Source organism: Chiloscyllium punctatum, chromosome 36, assembly GCF_047496795.1.
Source record: "Chiloscyllium punctatum isolate Juve2018m chromosome 36, sChiPun1.3, whole genome shotgun sequence".
Taxonomy (NCBI): domain Eukaryota; kingdom Metazoa; phylum Chordata; class Chondrichthyes; order Orectolobiformes; family Hemiscylliidae; genus Chiloscyllium; species Chiloscyllium punctatum.
The window spans coordinates 25,448,459-25,469,223 of NC_092774.1; the positions used below are offsets into that span (position 1 = coordinate 25,448,459).

At 44.8% G+C, this 20,765-nt stretch overlaps 1 protein-coding gene and 2 non-coding genes across 3 annotated transcripts in view; all 3 read left to right on the top strand.

Annotated features, from left to right (window-relative positions):
• LOC140460045 (uncharacterized) overlaps positions 1-20,765 on the top strand; it is a 911,064-nt gene that overhangs the window by 808,412 nt on the left and 81,887 nt on the right. The gene's annotated exons all lie outside the window — the stretch shown is intronic.
• trnan-guu (transfer RNA asparagine (anticodon GUU)) lies at positions 1,446-1,519 on the top strand. The gene has a single exon. It is a non-coding gene; the product is annotated as a tRNA-Asn (tRNA).
• On the top strand, positions 4,036-4,107 carry trnae-uuc (transfer RNA glutamic acid (anticodon UUC)). Its single transcript has one exon. It is a non-coding gene; the product is annotated as a tRNA-Glu (tRNA).

The window sequence follows — 20,765 nt, forward strand, 5'->3', positions numbered from 1 at the left end:
ACTCAGCATGGACTCGTTGGATGAAGGGTCTGTTCAGTACTGTCTGACTCTGTGACTGATCTGTACTGGTCTTAAAACCATTTTCTTACCTCCCCCGATAAGCATCCACTTCTTTGGTGTTCAAAACTCAGCTGAACTTCGCCTTGAATATGTTCAATGACCCCACTTTTGAACTCAATTCCTCTTCATAATATACCACTTGCCTTGCTCATTGCCTGCTGCATCTGCCCGACAGCTGGCATTGACTGGTGTGGAGGGACTCTGAGACCCCTTAGTACATCCATACATCATTCCTGATGAAGGACTTGTGCCCGAAACGTTCCCTGTCCTGTTCCTCAGATGCTGCCTGACCTGTTGTGCTTTTCCAGTGCCACATTTTTCGACTTTCACCTCTAGTCCTCACTTTCTCCACATTCCAATATATAATCATTTTAACAATGCACTGCTTTTTTTTTTAAACAGCAAAGGCTATAACTTCACATTGCGGAACTGCACTTGCCATGTGTTTGCCAATTGAGACACAGACCTGGACCAACTTCGGGAAGAGGCAAAAGACTGAGTTCTGAACAAAAACCGTAGCACACTCAAAACGTCGGCTCTGTTTCCCTTTCCACGGATGCTGCTCGACCCGTTGGCTTTCTGCAGGATTCGCTGTGTTTGTTCGACACAAATGCTGCTTTCCATTAAAGAACTTCAATCCCTGTCCTCTGGTAACTGACCCTAGTCAGTGGCAATAGGTTCTTCTGATCATTAACCTGCCCATTCACACCACGTCTTCTCCCATCATTGCCAACAGCCCCTGGAAATCTCCAGTTAACCTTCTTTGCTCCAAAGAGAACATTCCCAAACTTGGGATTGGAAATTGCTCATCCCTGGACATGATGCAAATGTTACAATGGGGAAGAGGTTTTGTCAAAATATCGTCAGTTAGCAGGTGGAAAAATGTTCAGGAAGTAAAACACAAATCCCAGTCTCCAGCTTTGTGAATCTTTCGAAACTCTTTGGGAAGTGGAATTAGAGGAGAATGAAGGATGAACTGACGGACTGAGCAGAGACAGTCCAGAAACCATCCCCTTGTTTAAGAGGCTGATTGACTCTGATATTCTCGGGACCTAAACTGACCCGAGACATTGAAAGAATTCTCTGCACATCAGGAATTCAAACGCCTTCTCGGCTCGGCGCCAATGAGAAAATTCAGGAAGAGGCAAAACACTGAAAGGCTCGGAGGGCGATGGCCCCGGTGGTGGAGAGCTCGTTCCTCGTGACATGGATGTGCCTGCAGATGGTGGGATCAGGCTGTCCCCATGTCTCCAGAATGAATGTCCAAGGCTTTATTATGGAAAGTAAAACTGATAGAAGACAATGGTAATTTTGGGCGGGGCGGGTTGAATTATGAATTGATTAGTAGGTTCCTCAAAGACACTGTGCAAGCAGCTCTTGCACCTGTCTCTGTGGCGCAATTGGTCAGCGCGTTCGGCTGTTAACCGAAAGGTTGGTGGTTCGATACCACCCAGGGACGGCGTGTTCTTAGTTCTCGCTCCTACCGCTTTCTTGGCTGCGAAAGTGCACGTTTTTAATGGTGTCAGGAAAATGTTTCCCAAACGGAAATATATTCCACTGAGGCAGCACAAAGGGGTTTCTGAATTGATTGCATTTCTAACATAAATGACTGCGGATGTTGAGAATTCGAGACAGAAAGCGAAACTGCTGGAGAAACTCAGCAGGTTTGGCTGGACCTGGATGAGGAAAAAAACGAGTTCTGAAATGTTGTCTCTGATTCTCTTTCCACGGATGCTGCCTGACCTGCGGAGTTGCTCCTGCAATTTCTGTTTTTGTTTTTAACTGAACGTCCATTTCATCTACCGGGATGAAACACGCAGACTCGCCATTTGCAGATATTTAACCCTTTCGAAACCTGAGAAGTGATTGAATTCAAACAAACTCTGCAAGGATTCACTTTTTGTCAGCTCCACAGGCAGAGAGACCTGGGAAATGAAGCTGTCAGTGTGGTTCAGTATTGATGGGCCGAGTGGTGAATGCGATGGACATGAAATCCATTGCGGTTTCCCCACGCAGGTGTGAACCCTGCCGACTACAGTTGAGAAACGACGTCAAAAAGAAAGGGAGATTGCTCCACGGTTTTTTTAAAGATGCAAATCAGTGGAGGGGTTGAAATATTTCAATCACATTGGGACTGGTCGGGAATCTGTAGCCCACTGCCTGTCAGGGTGGAACAAGCAGATACCCACAGAGCTGCTATTGAGGCGATGAGCCAAGAGTTTGGAAATGAGACTAGAACAGTGAGGGGCGTGAAGTCCTGATCGAAGTTAAGCAGGCACCTGAGGACAAAGGTGTTTTATTTGCCAGTGAAAGATACTGCTTCACAAAGTTGGGATTATGGAAGGGAAGCAGTGACGGTGATTATCTTTGGCTGTTCCTCTTGTGAATGTTCCCATTGCTGCGCATGTCCGTGTTAACGTCAGAACTCTGCAGCATGGCGGTGTCAGGTCCGCACAGGGCCGGGGCGCAATGGATGACGCATCTGACTCCACCTACCTGTTTGAAATGCGGCTCACAGCTTCTTCACACACCCCAATTAATCTTTCTCATTGTCCTGAAGCCGGCATACGGTTTGAATTCCGGAACTGCGGGAATGAGACTCTTTTCACTGTGTCGCGTCAGTAAGTGTCCCTGAGAACATCAGAGTCAAGTCACAGCGCTGTCAGAGGAGAGGAAGCTGAAATAGTCCCACACGCTGCTCACCGGCACATTGCACTTTCCCCAACACACCGCCCCAACCACTGCGGCTCCCGGGAGTGGAAAGCGAACAAACACCAAAACCCAGTCTCAGCTTTGTAAATCTTCAGGAAATAAGAAAACTGTACATCCCTTCGGGTCTTCCATCCTGGGCTGACAGCGTTGATTTTAAATGGCTGTCCAGTCAGTGCCGATTCGTTTTGGCTAAAAAAAATCTTCCTTTTCTCATCCCAGCATTTCTTGCTACAGAGAACTGTGTGGCAGAGTTCATGCATATATTTCCTTGTATGGTATTTTGTAAATTACATTCGTTTGCTGGTTGTTTGTATTGGGTTTTTCAGGTTCATTAGCCGCTGTTTAAGTGTGTTGGGAGGTTTGTGGGCGACCATGATGCTGAGAGGGTTGAGTTGTCTGGACATCATTTCCCCGATGTCTTTAATGTAAAGTAATGTGGCTAAGGTTTCTGCAGACGTTGTGTCTGCTTGTGTCAGTTTGTTGATGTGAAATCGGCACACTGGGTTTATTGGGTAGGCAAAAGTGAGGACTGCAGATGCTGGAAACCAGAGTTTAGATCAGAGTGGAGCGAGAAAAGCACAGCAGGTCAGACAGCTTCCGAGGAGCAGGAAAATCGATGTTTCGGGCAAAAGCCCTTCATCAGGAATAGTGGCAGGACCCCTCCAGGGTGGAGAGATAAATTAGGGGTGGGGTGTGCTGGGCCAAAGGTAGCAAAAAGTACAATAGGTGAATGGGGGTGGGGATGGAGGTGACATATCAGAGAGCAGGGTGGTGCGGATAGGTGGGGAGGGAGATTGGCAGGTAGGACAGGTCATGAGGACAGCGCTGAGCTGGAAGGTTGGAACTGAGGTAAGGTGGGGGGAGGGGAAATGAGGAAACTGGTGCAGACCACATTGATGTCCTGGGGATGAATGTATCCGAGGCAGAAGTTGGGACGTTCTTCCTCCAGGCATCGGGTGGGGAGGGAGCGGCGATGGAGGAGGCCCAGGACATGCATGTCCCTGGCAGAGTGGGAGGGGAGGTTGAAATGTTGGGCCACAGGGCGCTAGGGTTGATTGTTGCGGGTGTCCTGGAGATGTTCCCTCAAACGCTGTGACTTGACTCTGCGATAGGGCTCCAGTCTCCCCAATGTAGAGGAGACCGCATCGGGAGCAATGGATACACGAAATGACATTGGTGTTCGCCTTCTTCCTTCCGTGACCCGGGTTCGACTTCCGGGCAGGAAAGCAATTTTCAGGAGAGCTGTCAAACTTCTCCCGTATATCCCTGGTGGTCTAGTGGTTAGGATTCGGCGCTTTCACCGCTGCGGCCCGGGTTCGATTCCCGGTCAGGGAATCATTTTTCAGTGTGTTGCATGGCTTAAAAGCGCTGGACAGTTACTTATTTGTCTTCGTAGTGACTGGGTGCTACAGTGTGTCGTGTTTCGTTGAAATAGTGCCCTCGTTCAGATTTGTTTGTATGCGTAGGGATGATTACTTCTGTAGCGAAATACTTGGTTCGCGTGTGGTGTTTTCCTGTAGAGGCTGTTTTGATTTTACCATTGACTGTTCGCTCTACTGTGACATCTAGAAATGGCACTTTGTTGTTGTTCTCCTCTTTTGTGAATTTTATGCCAGTAAGGAGATTGTTGATGGTGTTGTACGTTTCCTCTAATTTGTTTCATTTTTTGATGACAGAAGTGTTTCATCGGTATTTCGTTGATTTATTTGTAGGGCTTGTTACTGAATATAAAGTGGGTGGTAACCACGAGGTTGACAGTGCTATCTTTGCTGATGAAGTTGGTGCTGTGTTTTTGTCTTTAGTTCTTCGAGTAGTGTCTTCAGTTTTCTTTGGTCATGTTGATGTTAATGGATGTGAACAGGGCTGTTATGTCAAAGGACATCATTATTCCATCCTCTTCTATCTTCGTGTCTTTGATGTTCAGGAATTCTTGGATGGAGTAAATGGAGTGGCATGAATCTTCGACTTGGTGTTTTAGTCTTCAGTGTAGGCCTTTGACTAGTCTGTATATTGGTGTTCCAAGTAGTGAGACTATGGCCTGAGGGGGGCTCCTTGTTTGAAAAAGAGGAGAACAACAATAAACTGCCATTCTTAGATGTCACAGTAGAGCGAACAGTCAACGGGGAACTTCACACTGGCATCTACAGAAAAACAACCTACACAAACCAAATACTTAACCACAGAAGCAATCATCCCAACACCCACAAAAGAAGCTGCATCAGGAGATTATTTCAACGAGCCACTACATACTGCAGCACAGAGAAACTACGAAGAGCTCAAGAGAAATAAGTATATGGTGCATTGAGGGAGAACGTGTCCCCAATAAACCCATTCCGCCGATTTCTCATTGATGCTTTCAAGCTGACTCTCAAAAATTCGGTTTGAACCTCCATTCTTTCCTCTTTGTTTTTTGTGGGTTTTGAAAGCTTTCCCAATCCTCTGACTGAGTATTGGAGTTGGGAAGTTATGTTGTGGTTGTACAGGACATTGGTTAGACCACTTTTAGAATATTGCGTGCAATTCTGGTCTCCCTCCTATCACAAGGATATTGTGAAATTTGAAAGGGTTCTGAAGCACCAATAGGTCCACAGAGGGGAAGCGGCCCTTCTGCTGCCCTGAGTATGGGAAGGCCTTCAATGATTCTGCTGCCCTGCTGACGCACCAGTTGGCCCACACCGGGGAAGGCTGTTCTCCGGCCCCAAGTGCAAGATGGCCTTCAGCAGGTCTTCCCACCTGCTGAGACACCAGTGGGTCCATACTGAGAGGCCGTTCTTCTGCCCCAACTGCAGGAGGGGCATTGCTCTTTCCTCCGACCTACTGGCCCATTGGTGTGTCCACATGGTGCAGAGGTCGCTCAGTTGCCGTATGTGCAGGAAGGCCTTCAGCAATTCCTCTGCCCTGCTGAGGCACCTGTCCATCCACACCGGGGAGAAACCGTTATCCTGCGCCGAATGTGGGAAGGTCTTTACCTGCTCCTCCACACTGCTGAATCACCAGCTAGACCACACGGGGGTTTTGGGGGAGGGGGGGGGGAACAGTGGAGGAGGGGGGAGGCCATTCTGCTGCCCTAAGTGCGGGAAGGCCTTCAGCAATTCCTCCACCCTACTGAAGCACCAATGTGCCCACACCAGGGAGATGCCCTCCAGCTGGCCCGAGTGTGGGAAGAGGTTCATGTTTTCGTACAACTTGCGGAAGCACCAGCGGAGGCACCAGTGCTCCCAGCAATCAGATCCCACCGGTGACGCTGCCTTCGGTCACCTCCCAGGACTGAACCTCCTGCCAGTTCTGACAGTGGGTGCAGTGGGAGAGTAGGTGGGCTGTTTTTCTTTTCTGCTGGACTGCAATTGCCTCCCCCACACCCCACAATCACAACTCCATGGGGGCTCAGGGTTAGCACTGCTGCCTCATGGCACCAGGAAACCAGGAATAATTCCACCCTTGGGGTCTGTGTGCAAGTTATGGAGGGTAGGAAAATGGATCTGAGTGGGTTAGTCTTCGGAAGATCAGTGCAGATGTGTTCGGCTGAAGGACTTGTTTCCACATTGTGGGAGTTCTATGATTCTATGAGCTTTGCCTTCAGTGGATACTACTGCTCATTGAGCCCAGGACTGCACATTGCCAATGAAATGATCCAGAGAAACCGAAGACCACAAGACCATCGGAGAAGAGGTTTGGCCATTCGGCCTACTCTGCCATTCATTAGTAACAAAAGTATTGGATGAGATGAGCTACACTGCGGAAACAGGCCATTCGTCCGAACAAGTCCACACCGACGCCCCCCCGAAGATTAACCCATCCTGACCCATTTCCCTCTGACTAATGTACCTAACTCTATGGGCAATTAAGCATGGCCCATCCACATGACCTGCACATCTTTGGTTTATGGAAGAAAATAGGATCACAGAGAGAAAACCTACGCAGACACTGGGAGAAAGTGCAAATTCCTCACAGATAGTCACCCAAGGCTGGAATCAAACCTGGGCCCCTGGTGCTATGAGGCTGCAGTGGTTACCACTGAGCCACTACATATTGCAACCCGAAGTTGGCAAGTAGGAGCTTGGGAAGAATACAGCAAGCCAGGCAGCACCAGAATGTGGAGTAGTCAGCATTTTGGGTATTAACCCTTCTTCAGGACTGAAACGTTGACTTCTCCATGAGAAACGATTCACAGGAATGTTGCTGGGGGTTGGAGGGTTTGAGCTACAGGGAGAGGCTGAATAGCGTGGGGCTGTTTTCACTGGAGCATCGGAGGCAGAGAGGTGACCTAATAGCGGTTATACAATCATGAGGGGCATGGACAGTGTAATAGACAAAGTCCTTTCCTTGGGGTGGGGGAGTCCAGAACGAGAGGGCAGAGGTTTAGGGTGAGAGGCGAAATATATTAAAGGGACAACTTCTTCATGCAGAGGGTGGTACATATATGAAATGAGCTGCCAGAGTATATGGGTCAGGTGCTGTCAAATGGGAGTGGATTAATTTAGGATATCAGGTCAGCATGGACAAGTTGGAACGAAGGGTCTGTTTCCTTGCTGTACGTGTCTCTGACTACTGGTCCTGATGTAAGTTTAAAATAGAGTCCAAGTAACTTTGAATAGTTCAATCTTGTTGAGCTCACCTCCTGAAAAGTTTCAGATGAATCCCTCTGAGCGATACTGTTTAAACATGCTGAGCTGGACAAAGTATCCCATCAAGTTCAACACAAACCCAGAGTTGAAGAAGTCAGAAGTCAGAACACCAAGGGGACCAAAACTGATCACAATATTCCAGGTGCAGCCTCATCAACGTCCTGTATAACTACAACATAACTTGCCAACATCTATACTCAATTCCCTAACTGATGAAGGCCAGTGTGCTGAAACCTTTCTTCACTGCCTTGTGTACCGATGTTATCAGAGATATAGGACCTACTTTAAACTGATCCACGATCCAGCTGCTGGGAGCACAGAAGTAGAGTAGTGCTGCGTGAGTATGCTGGGTCGATAACCCAGAGGTCGATGGGTAAAAACCATGTGATGCTATTGCTCAATGTCTCTGTAAGCTGCTTTCATATACAAAGGTTCTGTGCATCTGGTTCCCAAAGCTTCTTCAGTGGAGGCGTGGCCGCTGGAGCCCAGGCGTTCAACAACCCCCCGGAGCTGGAGGAAGTTCCAAGCTCCAAGAAGCGGGGGGTAAGGCTGGAAGCATGATGCTCAAGGCTTGTATTTTTAACTCATTTTAATGGTACCTACTGTATGGGGCTATGGTTTACATTAAAACGGAGGATCATATCAGAGTGTTTATATTTAGCAGTGGTAGTTGGTAAAATGCACTCTCTGGAGGAGCACTTTCTATGATGCTGCATTTCTTGCCTTCTGCCCTTACCCCATTTCTTATCTCCCATCTTGATTTTATATTTTTTTGGTCAAATTTCATTTCAGATTAATCAGACTTGCGATTCACTGTGTGCTATTAATTTGTTTGTTTGAATATTGTAAGTCAAAATTAATGGTGTCATGTCATTTCTGATGTCAGAGTTTGACATTGAATGTGCAGATGTGAATATCAGTAAGTTGTGAAAATAAATCAAGAACTTGTGGTTTTTAACAAAAAGAGCAGTTCACTGATATTCATGGCATCGTCTCATTTGGGTGTGATGATTCAAATCTGACCAACAAACCGTTTCATGCAGTCATCCAATTGAATAAAAAAATTCTTTAATTTAATTAAAGAAAATAACTCTGGCAAGCTAAGATTTATGCAATCTATTTATAAGATTATGTCCATTGCTCGCAATATGGTCTCATCCACATTGAGGAAACTGCACGCCAACTAGCGGAACATTTCAGGGAACAACTCTGGGACTCTAAATCTAACCGACACACCGCCCTGTGGCGGAACACTTTAACTCCCCCTTCCATTCCACCAAGGACATGCAAGTCCTGGGCCTCCTCCACTGCCAAACTCTTGCTACCTGACACTTGTAGGAAAACACCTCAACTTCTGCTTTAGGACCCTCCAACCACATGGTATCAATGCAGATTTCATCCGTTTCATTATTTCCTCTCTCCCACCTTGTCCCAGATCCAACCTTCCAATTCGACACCAACCTCTTGACCTGTCATACCTGTCCACCTTGCTTCTCACCTATTTACTCCACCCTCATCTCTGACCTATCACCATTAATCCCGACCTCCATCTACCTATTGCACTCCCAGCTGCCTTCCCTCCAGCCCCACTTCCTTCCCATTTATCTCTCAGCCCCCTTGGGCCACCCTTTATTCCTGATGAAGAGCTTATGCTCTAAACCAAGACTGTGATGAAGCAACATCCTCAACAAATAGGAAATAGCTCCCAAGTCAGATTTCATTCCCTCTTCTGTTTCCCAGTTCTTTCAGAAATAAGGAATGTCTTTTTCTTCCACTAGAAAGTGGTCTTCCACTTTGCGCTGTCTGAAGTGTTATGCCAAACCACTACTTCAGCCACCTTTTAAGAATCCTTTCAACCTGTTTTTCTAACAATTGTGGAGGTGACCAAAAGCAAACATTTCACTTCTCCTCAATGTCCCATTTCTCCTACTATGAGCCATTTTGTCATGTTGTCTCTGTTACAAACAGCCAAGTGCACTTGGTTTCTGAATTGAAATTTGGCCATTGAAGTGAACAGGATTAATATTTATCGATAGCTAGCTGTGTTTGCACTAACTGTAATTATCCACCAATACGACGTCTTTTGTTCCACCAAAACTGGAAACAATGATCTGTGCTTATATTGCAGTCGGATATAGAAAATCATCCCAGCGATCTTCACGTTATTATAGTTTACTGAGGCCATATCATCATTACGTGGCAGTTTGATGTGACTAAAACCTGGATGGGAATCTATTGATTATGTTGTTAAAATATCGGTATAATGTTATTCACACTGCGCTGTCACCAACTAAACGAAGCGGCTGTGTGTTTAAATACCGTAATGAACAGTTTGTGTTCGACTTCTCACATTGCGGGGAGCTGAGCATTTACCCAAACAATGGGCACACCACCTCCCTGACACAGTGTTCACAACTCAAACTGACAGCAAAGATTCACGTGTGATCAAAAGTTTCCGCAAAGAAGATTTGACACGACCGATATACGGAAAGAACGTACTCATTTCTTGATTTGAAATGTAAGAAGTTGAGTGTAGTGAGCCAGACATGATTTGAACAAGGAACCTTCTGATCTGGAGTCAGACGCGCTACCGTTGCGCCACAAGCTCACGGACAGCTGATGACCTCTATTCATGCTTAAGGGAAGTGATCGCACTACAATAATTTTACGTTCAAGTCTGTTCTGTTTCTCCCCCTTCTCTTCCAAGGGTTGGGATTGTCTTTCGATTTGCAGAAGTTGAGATGCTCTGGATGCTGTGATCCAGGGCAAACACAGGCTGGAGGACCTTCGCGTAGAAATAGTGACGAGCATGTACGGTTATGTCAAGCTACAGGAGAACAAAATTGTGGCTCTACTCTTTTTTCCCGACTGGCATTTGACCACTTAAAATCTGTCAATAACAGCAGCATCTCCAGAGCATACTGCACATGCTCCTCGGTGTCAGCAAGGTCTGTGCGGGTTAGCCGGTGTCAGCAAAAACTGCATGCTCGGCGCTGTCCCCGGAAACGACTCACGATCTTCATGGACCAATGGAGAGCATTGTCGGACTGGAAGGAAACTTATCCTCCTGCCAATCAGAGCCCCCTTACTGTCTGAATGTGGAAGGCGGACCATGTCATTCTGAAGCTGCTGCTGTTCCTCTCTCTGTAAATGAAGATTGAGCTTCACCCCAAACTGTAACTTCCTTCCTTTGTCCAACATCTGTGAGTATGGCACTCTTTTCTCACCCTCTTTTTCCATTTATTTTTCATTCGGGGCTTCAGTTGTTGACTTGCAGCAACTGAAACGGAAGAGAGTGAATCCGGGGGGCGGGGCAGACTCTGGAAATGTTGGAGAAATTACTACTGCAGATGCTGAAGATCAGAGTCGAGAGTGTGGTGTTGGAAAAGCACAACAGGTCAGGCAGCATCAAAGGAGGGTATGAAGGAACAGAGACTTTCAGCTTCTGTGGAATGAGACAAAGAGTTCATCATAAATTAGCATTGATCAGATAGGCCAATGGGAGATGGAGTTTAATTTAGAGAAATACATTTTGGTCAAGCAATCCAGGCAGGACTGACTGGGGAGTGTTGCAGAATAAAGAGACCTTGGAGTGCAGGTTCATACTTCATTGAAAATGGAGCCTCAGGTAGACAGAATAGTGAAGGCAGTGTTTGGTATGCTTTCCATTATTGGTCGCAGCATTGAGTATGGGAGTTGGGAGTTTGGGAGTTGGCTGTGCAGGACATTGGTTTAGCCACATTTGAAATGCTGCATCCACTTCTTGTCTCCTTTCTATCGGAAAGATGTTGTGAAACTTTGAAAAGGATCAGAAAAGATTAACAAGGCTGTTGCCAGAGTTGGAGGGTTTCAATAGACAATAGACAATAGACGCAGGAGTAGGCCATTTAGCCCTTCGAGCCTGCACCGCCATTCAATATGATCATGGCTGATCATTCCTAATCAGTATCCTCTTCCTGCCTTATCTCCATAACCCTTGATTCCACTATCTCTGAGAGCTCTCTCCAACTCTTCCTTAAATGAATCCAGAGACTGGGCCTCTACTGCCCTCTGGGGCAGAGCATTCCACACAGCCACCACTCTCTGGGTGAAGACGTTTCTCCTCATCTCTGTCCTAAATGGTCTACCCCATATTTTTAAGCTGTGTCCTCTGGTTCGGCACTCACCCATCAACGGAAACATGTTTCCTGCTGCCAGTGTCCAATCCTTTCATAATCTTATATGTCTCAATCAGATCCCCTCTCAGGCTTCTAAACTCAAGGGTAAACAAGACCAGTCGCTCCAGTCGTTCAGTGTGAGGTAATCCCGCCATTCCAGGAATTGACCTCGTGAACCTACGCTGCACTCCCTCAATAGCCAGAATGTCTTTCCTCAAATTTGGAGACCAGAACTGCACACAGTACTCCAGGTGTGGTCTCACCATGACCCTGTACAGCTGCAGAAGCACCTCTTTGCTTCTATACTCAATCCCTCTTATTATGAAGGCCAGCATACTATTAGCCTTCTTCACTACCTGCTGTACCTGCATGCTTGCCTTCATTGACTGGTATACAACAACACCCAGATCTCTCTGTACTGCCCCTTTCAGCTCCAAGGAGAGGCTGAGTAAGCCAGGGATATTTTTTCTCTGGAGGGTCAGAGGTTGAGGGGTGACCTTATAGAGGTTTATAAAATTATGAAGGTCATGGATAGGATGAGTAGACAAGGTTGTTTCCCTGGAGAGTCAGTGGGGGGGGGGGGGGGGGGGGGGGGGGGGGGGGGGGGGGGGAGAAGAGACTGGAGACTAGAGACATAGGTTTTCAGTGAGAGGGGAAACATAAGAGTTCTGAGGGGCAACTTTCCCACGCAGAGTGTGGTGCATTTAAGGAGTAAGCTGCCAGAGGAAGTGGTGGACACTCATACAATCACAACATTTAAAAGGCATCTGGATGGGTTTATGAATAGGAAGGGTTTGGAGGGATATGGGTCAGGTGCTGGCAAGTGGGACTAGATTGGATTAGGATATCTGCTCCGCATGGACAGGTTCGAGTGAAGGGTCTTTTTCTAAGTTATACATCTATGACTCTATTTGATTACAGATGCTGCTCCTCTCTCTGAATGAAGATTGAGCGTCACTCCAGACTGTAACTTTCTTCCTCTGTCCAACATCTGAGTACAATACTCTCTTTTATCAACCATGTTTTCAATTTTTTTTCATTCTGGGGTTCAATTGTTGACTTGCAGCAACTGAATGGAAAGGGAGTGAATCCAGGGAGGGGGACAGACTGTGTCTCGATTGACAATGTAGACAGTCAGGAGGCTGGAAGAACACAGCAAGCCAGGCAGCATCAGGAGGTGGAGAAGTCTACGTTTCAAGTGTTTCTTCAGGAAGGGGGATGGGTGTAGGACAAGATGCAGATAAAGGGGTGCCGGGAGCAAGGTGTTGAAGTGGGAATTGGTGAAGACAGAGGGTACAACCTGATGGTCGATGGGAGGAAGGAATCTGGTTGGTGGCAGGGAAGAGTGAATGGGAGGGGCAGAGGCAGTGAAGGGAGTTGGGAGATGGAGAACTCCATGTGGAAGATGAGGTGTTGTGGATTGGATCGTTGTGGCAATGAAGGAGGCCAAAGCTGGTCATGTCAGAAAGGGAGAGGGAAGAGGAATTAAAATGGGTGGTGACTGGGACATCTGGTCAGCCTCTACAGACCCTCTTGCCCTTCCTTGTTTTCGCAAAATGCAACCCCTGGCTTTTATCCACACCTCTCTTATGCACATACTCTCTGACACATACACATCCCCAATACTCCCCCTTGCACAGGCTGATACTCCATAACACTCACTTCACCAAGCAAGCACACATGCAAAAACACACTCATGCACAAACTCACATGGAGACACCTGTGCTGCCCTGCATAGTTTGCAGAAATCTCTCTTCTCTTCAGAGAATCCCCACAGTGTGGAAGCAGGTTACTCGACCCAACGAGTCCACCCAACCCTCCAGAAAGTAACTTCCCTACCCCCATTTCTCTACATTCATCCCTGACTAATGCACCTTACCTGGACATCACTGGGCACTATGGGTAATTTGAGCATGGCCAATCCACCCTAACCTGGACAAAGTTAAAAATCACATAACACCAAGCTATTTGGAAGCACTGGCTTTCGGCACGAAACTCTTTCATCAAGTGGTTGTGAAGAATAAGATCATAAGGGTCAGAATTTATGGAAAAACATTTCAGTGGCAGGACACTGCAATGATATATTGAACAAACCTGGATTGTTAAGTCTTTCATGTTTTCAAATGGGTTGCAGGCATTATTAATATGTAAATTTCCAACTTCCTGTAAGGCACTTCTCAACATAACTTAAGGTTTTGTAACAAAAGATGACATCTCAGCTCAGACAATACATTAAATGTGAGGTCAGAGTCCAAACCTTGAATCAAACTGATTCTATTTCCAAAGTCAAATTTACAAAATATTATATGTATTGACTGCCAGCAGATTGTGCATTTTTAAGCAAAATAGGATGTATCTGCAAATAAAAATTCACCCCCATGGACTTCTGTGTGTATGCGCACATGAGAGAAAGAAAGTCTGCTTCCGTGCAGTACATGTCTATCTCTATTTGATAAGATGCTTCATTTCTGGTGAAAATATTGTCAATCATAGCTGGGTACTAACAGTTAGATGTAAGCGAGAGAGGATCCTCAAGTTGGGCACAATCAGAATCCTGGGAGAGCCCTATTTCTGGTTTGCTTCCAAATGAACAGACATTATGCACTAGCACCGATTTATTTCTCATGTTGTTGTTGTTTCATTTTTTCTTGTCTGATTCCCTGCTATGACTATACTTTTGTGTCTGGTTGGTTGAGAGACTGGGAGATTGTGCATTGGACTTTGATTGACTTACTGAATAATTTATTGTTCCAGAAGGTGTAAAAAAAGAGGGGGTGGGGGTAAAAGCTTCAGCAGAAATCCAGTAGAGCTGAGAACAGATTGACATCTTATTCTGTGGGAACAGTGAAATCAGAGGACAGAGAAATGAGGACATGAAATCAGAGCAAACACCAGACTACCCTGTGGTCAGTGCTTTGATTAGCCATGGCAACCCTCTACCTTTACCGAGCTTCCCATTTGACTACCCCCTCGATATTCAGGATCCAATCCTTGTCATCCTGAAGCCATGTTTCTGTGAGGAGCCTCAGATCATAATTATTCTCTTCAATTTGTGCAGACAATTCATTTACTTTTGTTACAGTGCAGCACACATGTTGAAACACCACTTTTTGTTTCCATTTTTGTGATCATTCAGAATCCAGTTTTGATTGCTGGTATATTTACTCTCCTTATCCCTTTCTATCATTCTCAGATGTTAATTTCCCACATCAATACATTGCTCACCAGTCTTGATTTGGATTGACCAGGGTAAATTGCCCATCATGTCCAGGGATGTGCAGGTTAGGTGGGTTAGTCATGGGAAAGGCAGGGTTATAGTTTCATAGTAATACAAGCAGGAGTAAGCCATTTGGCCCATCCAGCCTGATCCGCCATTCATTAAGATAATGGTAAAACTATCTATCGTCTCAGCTCCTCCTCCCTGCATTATCCAACTATTCTTAATTAACCTACCATTTAAAAACCTAACCAACTGTGTCTTCAATATACTTAATGAGGCTGTCTCTACTGCTTCCTTGGGCAGAGAATTCCATAGATTGACTACTATCCAGGAAAAATAGTTCCTCCTCATCTCTGTCCAAAATCCAGTCCTCCAAATTATGTGGCCTAGTCTCATCCACCAGCAGAAATGTCTGGATAGTGGAGGGTTTCATCCCTACAGTGCAATGAATTCCCAGTTTCCACCAAAGTCCCCTACATAACTGGATATTAAATCTACCTACATCTAGGTGGATAGACTGGGACTTTTCTCACTGCAGCACAGGAGGTTGAGAAGTAACCTTAGAGATTTATAAAATCATGAGGGGGGTAGATGAGGTGAATGGTGGGTGTCATTCCCCACATGTGGGGATTTTAAGATTAGAGAGCAAACTTTGAAGGTGAGAGGAGAAAGATTTTAAAAAGACTTGAGGGGCAGCATTTTTTTAAAAAAGAGAGTGGTTTGTGTGTGGAATGAACATCCCGACACAGTAGTGGATGCAGGTAAAGTAACAACATTTAAAAGACATTTGGATAAGTACATGAATAGGAAAGGTTCAGAGGGATATGGGCCAAACACAGGCAGGTGTGACTAGTTCAGTTTGAGAACATAGTCAGCATGGATTAGTTGGACTGAAGGGTCTGTTTCTATGCTATATGACTCTATAACTGTTCTGTACTGGTCTTAAAAGCCATTTTCTCACCTTCCCCCATAAACATCCTCCTCTTTGTAGTTCAAAAATCAGATGAACTCCACCTTGAATATATTCAATAATTCCCTAACTGTATGCAGGCATCCCCACTTCTGAACTCAATTCCACTTGCGAATATACCACTTGCATTGCTCGCTGCACCTGACAACTGGCATTGACTGTTGTGGAAGGACGCTGAGGCCCCTTTGTACATCCACACGTCATTCCTGATGAAGGGCCCGTGCCCGAAATGTCAACTCTCCTGCTCGTCGAATGTTGACTGAGCATTTCCAGCACTACACTTTTCGACTCTGATCTCCAGCATCTGCTGTCCTCACTTTCTCCATATCCCAATATGTCACCATTTAAACAATGCACCTCTTTTCTGCATTTTTTTAACACCGCAAAGGCTCTAACTTCACATTGGGGTATTGTATTTGCCATGTGTTTGCCAATTGTAGTCTTCGGGAGACAGAGGGTAAACATGGGAATGGTTCGCCGAGAGTCACAGCTGGGTCTGCAGAGGCCGACCTGACCTCCCAATCACCACCCATTTTAATTCCCCTTCCCACTCCCTTTCTGACATGACCATCTTAGGCCGCCTCCATTGCCACAACAAACCAAACTACAAATTGGAGGAACACCACCACATCTTCCACCTGGGCAGCCTACAGCCTGGAGGACTCAACACTGAGTTCTCCAATTTCAAATAACCTCCTTCCCCACTCCTCAAATCCCTTCCCAGGCTCATTCCCACCCCTCCCTGCCACCAACCAGATTCCTTCCTCCCAGTGACCAGTTTGTACTCTCTACCTGTCTCCACCTATCCCCAATTCACCACCCTGCTCCCAGCACACCCTTGTTCTGCAGCTCTCCCAACACCCACCCCCCAGTCCTGAACAAGGGTGACACCCAAAGCAAGGAACTTGTGCAATGCTCATTGACACAGAGGAACGTATGCAATATGCTCAGTGGCGATGCTGGTATTATTGACAGATTCTGAAGTGTCCAAATGCCAATAGGAGAAAAAAAAGGTAGAAATTTCTTCTGTCTTTTCCCTAGTGTAGGGGGTGAAGGTCTGCACTACAGGGCCTAGGTTCAGGGTGAGAGCAGAAAGATATAAAAGGTACCTCAGGGCAACGTTTCCATGCAGAGGGTGGTGCGTGAATGGAATGAGCTGCCTGAGGAAGTGGTGGAGGCTGCTACAATTAAAGCCCTTAAAAGGTCTCTGGATGGGTCTACGTACAGGAAGGGTTTAGAGGCAGATGAGCCAAGTGCTGGCAAGTGGGACTGGATTAATTTAGGATATCTGGTTGGCATGGACGGGTTGGACCGAAGGGTCTGTTTCCGTGCTGTACATCTCTACCATTCTAAATAATAAAATGTATACTTTGATAAATTACAAACTATATCCATGTTAATAAGGCTTAGTACACCACACACTTCACTGACCATTCTCAACAGGTCCTACCCCTTCAATGACTGAGGAACATCCGCCTCCAGAATGGTCACCGGCTCCTGCCTGCTGTACAGCCGGGCGGTGTGGCCGTGACACAGCAGCTGCACCAGGAAGGCGGCGGTGCCCAGTGACGGGTGTCTGCCCCGGGGCCGCACGGCGCCATTTTCCTAACGGCCGCCCCTTCCCCGCTCGAGCGCCTTCTCCTCCCAACCGCCTTCACCCCCGCGTGACGTCAGCTCAGGGGGATGGGCGGGGCCGGGGGAGCCTCACCGTCACCAAGTAACAGCCACCTCGCGCTACAACTGCTGCTTCCTGAAGCGGGAAATCTGCATTTTAAAAGGGACCTGGACATTTAACGGGCTATTTCTGCAAATAGATTGAAATGGACAAGATTACATTTCAAAGGGATGTAGGCACATTCAAAGGGGTATCTCAATATGCAAAATGACGCAGTCATCTCTAAATGAATCTACATTTCGAAGAGACGCTGCCCTATTTATAAGTAGAAATGACCCTTTAAGAGACATAGTAATATCGAAAGGGGGAAAGGTACATTATCGAGGGGCAAGATTGCGCTTAAAGGAATACAACACATTTAAAGGACATAACTACATTTGAAGGGGCATTTTTATATTTAAAAAGACACATTGAAATCTCATAATTAAAAGAACATGGTAATATTTAGAAAGCATGACCATGTTTGAAATAGTGCAGCCACTTTATAAGAAAAGGGATTTGGGCTGGGGCGCGGGGGAAGATTTAATTTTTAAGAAAGTAAGCAAGTTATTACGATTTGGAATGATCTTGAAGGGGTGATGGCACCAGTAAGTGGCAAACGTTAATACAAAACTCTTGAAAAGAAAATGATTCCAGATATATGCGGATGCAGGGAAATAATTCAACAAAAGAGCCATTACAAATTTATGGAGCAAACAAAATCCTTTTGAGAGATATAAGTGGGAGCATCAATATTTAAATAGGAATTCCAATTTTTGTTCTCCTCCCAAAATCTGTCTTGTCGGGGTGCAGTGTAAACCAGCACAATTTGTTCTGCCAGAGTAGGACTTGCAACTCAACCTCATTGTGTCCTCACCCAATATTCATATCTGTGTGCTAAGCAGTCAAGGGAAAGAGGGGATGATGAAAAATACTGGTTTTGCCAGTGATGCTCACGTTCCATGAACAAATAAAACAGATCATGGTGCTGCCATCACTGCATGGGTCAGAATTAAATGATCAGAAAAATTCTGAACTCACTACAAACAGTTTGTGCACAATGCTGTTATTTCTACTTATTTTGATTGCAATTTAGTCTGTACCAAATTAAGAGCAGCCTTGGTTTACGTTTCATTGGCAATTCTACATGTTGACTTTCTATTATAAAAAAATTAAAGAGATTGTGATATGTATTTAAATTAATCTTCAGATTGTTCACAACTGAATGACATTACCAGACTGAAAATTCACAGCCTAAAAAATGTTTTGGCATTTGATGAAGTTATTTGGGCAATAGCAAATGAAATATCAAAGAAATACAAAGTTATGAGGAGGGATACATATCTTGTTTAATCAAGCACAATGGCAGTGCAGAGAATTTCAGAAATGCACAATAAATATTCAGTGTACCCCTTATTCAACTCATTCAAGAACTTCAAATTGTGTTTGAGGCAATTCAATGGCAAATGGCAACATTTGTTTGTTAATACACTCACCATAAATTGTGAATATAATTTGATAAATAATCTATGTTTAATCCCAAATGGAGCAATTAAGTGCAAAGTTACTTTCAACCATTTAATAAAACACTGCAAATTTTATTTCATATGAAAATACAATTGTTTTATAAAATCTTTACAAAGGAAATATATTAAACAAAATAGCTTTCCTGGGTGTCAATATTTACAGCAGTTAAGCAGCTATTATTTGGCAATCGACCAACTAATTGAAATAATTTCAGAATAAATTAGCTGTTTCATTATTATACATTGAGATATTTTAATTAAAATGTCACAAAGGAAATCTTTAACACAAAGCAAAAGTTAGATAAAATACAAAAGTATCTTGCAGAATTCACTTCAAATCATATCTGTTGAATCACAAAAAGATTATGCTCAATGTACTAACTGATGGACAAACATTGTAAAGAATGTATATATCTCAATTATATCTTAAATGAATATTTACTCTCCCTTGGACAACAACAACTGAAAGTTTTTTAACAAATTGACAACTACAATAGCAAAGCTTTAGAAAATCCACCACTGAGCCAAATCTTGCATAAAAGTTTTTTTCAGGAAATCCTTTAAAGATTTCAGGCTTCTCCAGCTTCAATTAGCTGAAGAAGAAAAAAATGCATCTGGTTGGAGACATGAATAGAAAAGAATCAGAGGGATATGGACCAAATGTTGGCAAATGGGTCCCGAGATTAATTTAGGATATTTGGTTGTCTGGACTGAAGGGTTTGTTTCTGTGCTCTACAACTCGATGACTCTATTTCTACATAGTCAGAATCAATTTCACAAAACTAGTATTAGGCCATTCATCCTTTACAGCCTGTCCTGGGCTGTGGCCTAACTGCGCATGTTTTGATGCAAGTTTCAGAAAGATTTCAGCAGTTCTTTTCAAAAAGTGAACATATATTCAGAAACATTGTTAAAGTCTGAAAGTATCAATGTAACTATTCTCAATGTTAAAGATCAGCCATTTCAGAAAGTCATTTAAATGTAGAGCTTTTCTAACAATAGGTGTGAATTCTGTCTGTGTCCCAATACTGACATTGTTGTTTGAAAAGCTCTGCATTTAAATGACATTCTTGAAGGTAATTTAAAACAAGTTCTGGGATTAATGTACCAAAGAACCGAAGCCCATTCTAAAATGTGAAAGATTTAATCTAAAATTGTTTAGTGAAGGACATCTCCATGACCGTGGACTCCTTTGACTATAAATTCTGTGATCATGATCTTATTGTCCATGACCACCTGATGAAAGAGCAGCACTCTGAAATGGAGTGATCAGTAAAAATGTCTCATTTGGATCCCCCCAGGTTAGAAATGGAAGCATATCTCTTCAAGGTTACAGTTTGATTTGCCCTTTCAACGTTCTTGAAATGTAAGGTGTTCCATTGTAGTGTTCAATTCTGATCCATTAAAATCAGTATCCAGTCTCATCTGAGTGCAGAACCAACTCAACTGACGGAACAAACAAAAACTTTTCGGTTTGCTTTTTAGATGTGACATCTTCTCTCCCTCCCTCTCTGGTGACCCAACAGGACTACCAGAGCTGGAAGTACCACACTTGAAATACGATTGCTGACCTAGTTTTCTTGTGCTGCTGAACATAAGGATTTAAAAGCTGGTAGCCTGATCTCTCACAAAGCACAAAAACAGACTGCTAACCCCTGTCTGCGTAGTGGAGAAATTTCAGTGGAACAGATCACAAAATAACTGTTACCAGTCCCACAACACGTGTTTCCCATGGACAAAGTTAAAAATCTCACAACACCAGGTTATAAACCAACAGATTTATTTGGAAACACTAACGTTTGGAGCACCGCTCTCTTATCAGGTTGGTTGTGGAGAATGAG